Genomic DNA, 4257 nt, shown 5'->3' on the forward strand with positions numbered 1-4257 from the left:
CTTATTAACTTTGTTAAGTGACTTCCCCTTGGTTGAATTTTATTGCATGTACTTTTAACAGTTTTCCAAATCCGAATTCTTATGAAATTTAACTTAAACATTAACATCCTTAGATCTTCACCTTATGGAATTAAACATATTAATTCACCACTTAACATAAATAGAATCCTAAGCCCATTAGGTATCTGCAAGCTATTTTCAGTTAATTTAACTTAACAAATTAACTAAGTAATCATTAAATTTATTCCACTCTTCCTGATACTCCTCCTCCTTCTGGTCGTGGACTCTTCCGTAACTGGATGATATGTTTTTGGATAATACGTCTTGTTATAATTTTGAATTTAAAAAAATTACACAAAAAAAGAAGTAAACCTTATTGCATTGAGTGGGGCTTCTGCTCAGTTAAATGTATTTTGACTGGATGTATTAACGTTCCTTATTTACAGCCTAGATTCTGTATATTGGGGGCATCAAATGGGGTGTCCTCTGGATAATGTTGGACTCCAGCTCCCCTCTGACCCATCCAGCATGGCCAGGGGACACAGAGGGTGGGAGCTGCAGTCTGGCAGCTTCCAGAGGGGGCTCCATGGCCTGTGCTGCCCCATACATTACGCAGGGCACCTTCCCTGTGTTCCTGAGCCCCACCCCAAATACACAGTGCTCCCCCAAGGAGCGTCATTTCGGCAGCAGGTGCATCTGATTTCTCTCCTTGGATACTAACAGCTGGAACAACACATGCCTATTGAATTGACCCCTCTTAAAGATCAGGCGGGACTCATTCTGGCTCCACTATCAGCACCACTGACTACTGACCGATGCAGCCTGCTCTCCTTTCCCTGCGTTTCCCACAGGGTGGTGGCACATGATGGAATAAAGACACCTCCCCCACCTACCTAAGGGCTGCCTCCCCTTGCTCCATCCCCTACATGATGTTGGTCTCCTTTGTGTGTCATCATAGGTTCCCTGTGAGCCTCCATTCACCACGTGGAAGGACACAAAAGTGCCCCATTTGGTCCAGCGCCCAAGAGGGGCCACCCAGACGCCTGAGGAAAACCTGCAAGGAGGAGAACTGGGCCAAAACAAACAAGATGAATTTTAACAGGGAGAAATGTAAAGTATTGCACTTGGGCAAAAAAAATGAGAGGCACAAATACAAGATGGGTGACACCTGGCTTGAGAGCAGTACACGTGAAAAGGATCTAGGAGTCTTGGTTGACCACAAACTTGGCATGAGCCAACAGTGTGATGCGGCAGCTAAAAAAGCCAATGCAATTCTGGGCTGCATCAATAGGAGTATAGCATCTAGATCAAGGGAAGTAATAGTGCCACTGTATTCTGCTCTGGTCAGACCTAACCTGGAGTACTGTGTCCAGTTCTGGGCACCACAGTTCAAGAAGGACACTGACAAACTGGAACGTGTCCAGAGGAGGGCAACCAAAATGGTCAAAGGCCTGGAAACGATGCCTTATGAGGAACGGCTAAGGGAGCTGGGCATGTTTAGCCTGGAGAAGAGGAGGTTAAGGAGTGATATGATAGCCATGTTCAAATATATAAAAGGATGTCACATAGAGGAGGGAGAAAGGTTGTTTTCTGCTGCTCCAGAGAAGCAGACACGGAGCAATGGATCCAAACTACAAGAAAGAAGATTCCACCTAAACATTAGGAAGAACTTCCTGACAGTAAGAGCTGTTTGACAGTGGAATTTGCTGCCAAGGAGTGTGGTGGAGTCTCCTGCTTTGGAGGTCTTTAAGCAGAGGCTTGACAACCATATGTCAGGAGTGCTCTGATGGTGTTTCCTGCTTGGCAGGGGGTTGGACTCGATGGCCCTTGTGGTCTCTTCCAACTCCATGATTCTATGATTCTATGACCAGAGAGCAAAGGCAGCCTTGCCCCCCTGCAGCCTCCAGCAACCGATCTTTACAAGCATGGGCGCCAACTTGGATAAAAATATTTTTGGTGGGGGGAGCAGATAAGCCCTAATCCTCTCACCTTTGCCTTGGTTTTATCCCTCGGTCACCTCCAACACCTTCGCCTGCTCGTGACGGTGGCATGCACCCCTTGCCCCGGGCAGCCTGAGTTGGGGGTCTGGCCCAATGCCCACCCCCACTGCTGACAGGCAACACCACGCAGCCCCTTCCACACCATCCTTGGTCAAAAAAGCAGCCCTCGTTACAAATGGGAGGGGCCAAAGGCCACATTGGGAACCCCAGGAAGAAGCTAACTTGAGTGGCCATTTTGCCTAGAATGGACAATGCCCCCCAAAAACACACTCACACACACACAAATGTTGGCTGTGTCACTAACACATTTCTCTTGCATTGGTAGTCAAAATGCAGAAAAACAATGGGAGCAATAAGCATGTTCAAGAATGCTGTTTGAAGGCACACAACACAGTGGGACTTTAAATGACACAATGGATGAAACATCAGGGCTTAGACTGAACCCTTTTTAAAGTAGGCCATGCTGGAAATAGGCATACATAGAACTGAGCAAATGCCAATATTGCATGAGGTTGCAGAGCATAGGGAGAGAGAGAAACCAATAAGGGTTATTCTGTCACTGCGGCTCAGAGCTGCCTTGGGCTCTTCCGCAACTGTCACCTAGTAACAGTCACTCCATCACTGTTTCTACCCCAACTGGTCATTATAACTTGAAGAACTAGTACCTGAGCTTGTTCCTTTCCTCCTCCCTCCCCATTCCCCTTTCCTTTTATGTCACCTATTTTAGCTTGTTTTTCATTGATCTGTGAAACTGCATTCTTATTTCACCACAAACACATGCTTATGTTCAAAGAAAGTGGCTTAGAAGCACATTTATACTAAAACAAGCATTGCTGCAACCAGCAAGTTTTCAAACCGTAGTGATGGGTGGAGAAGAGACACAAACTGCTATGACTGTCGGAAATGCAGCTTAAATTGTGGCAAGGTGTTGTGAGCAGGTGCTAGCAACATGGGTCCCTAGTGCTGGTGAAATGGCTCATTCCCCCCTCACCCCACTTTTTATCCCCAAAACAGCTCTGTGAGGTTGACTGGTATCAGGAACAGCAACTGGTCCAGGGGACTCTGAATTCCTAAAGCTAAAAAGCGACTTGAATCCAACTCTCCCCAAGCCCAAGTTTCTAGGCATCTGGTTGTCTCCCCCCTCTCTGCCGCCCAAAGTCAACGAAGGACGGCTGAAAAGGTATGCATTTACCTGCTTGTGCATATTGTTGGTGTTCTTTAGTCGTTTAGTCGTGTCCGACTCTTTGTGACCCCATGGACCAGAGCACGCCAGGCACTCCTGTCTTCCACTGCCTCCCGCAGTTTGGTCAAACTCATGCTGGTAGCTTCGAGAACACTGTCCAACCATCTCGTCCTCTGTCGTCCCCTTCTCCTTGTGCCCTCCATCTTTCCCAACATCAGGGTCTTTTCCAGGGAGTCCTCTCTTCTCATGAGTCTTGGAGCCTCAGTTTCACGATCTGTCCTTCCAGTGAGCACTCAGGGTGATTTCCTTCAGAATGGAGAGGTTTGATCTTCTTGCAGTCCATGGGACCCACCTTATTTTGGTGACAGCAAGTTGTTTTAAATTGCTGTTAATTATTGTCTTTTGCTGGAGGAGACTCTTGAGAGTCCCATGGACTGAAGATCAAAACAGATTTGAAAATAAGGGAGCAGCAGCCTCGAAAATAAGGGATCAGCAGCCAAAATAAGGGATCAACAATTACTTTTATAAAATACATATTTTGTTGTGTGCAAATGGCTTTAGATACCTATTAGGTCCATAAATTACCATATAGCATATATTCAACACAAAAAAGCACATAGAAAGGGCCCCATTACCTTCAGTAGCTTATTTAAGAGACATCATCAATAAGGGACAGCAGCGGGACATGGCGCTGGGATAAGGGACTGCCCCGCCAAATAAGGGACGCTTGACAGCTGTGGTTTGCATACCAATGTTCTGGCTTCCTCCTCCCTCCTGCATGGGGTGTTAGCACCCTGTTGCAACAGCTTTAATAAAGACCATGCTTACTAGCTGCTTTGCTTCTCAATATTCTCTGGCTGGCCTCTGTTATTTTTCTCCTACCGATAGTGAACCTACATAAGGACTCTATAAGGGTTCTAGGGTGCCCCATAAGGGAAAAGGAGCAGTTTTTTCCTATCACAAAGACTATGAATGAAAATGTTACAATATGACTACCACAACTTACTAGGTGAGTGTGTTTGTGTGTAATCAAAAGCATGGGAAGCAATCCAGAAGCATTCCCTGAAACTTGAG

This window comes from Podarcis vaucheri, assembly GCF_965113315.1.
Source record: "Podarcis vaucheri genome assembly, chromosome: 2".
NCBI lineage: Eukaryota > Metazoa > Chordata > Lepidosauria > Squamata > Lacertidae > Podarcis > Podarcis vaucheri.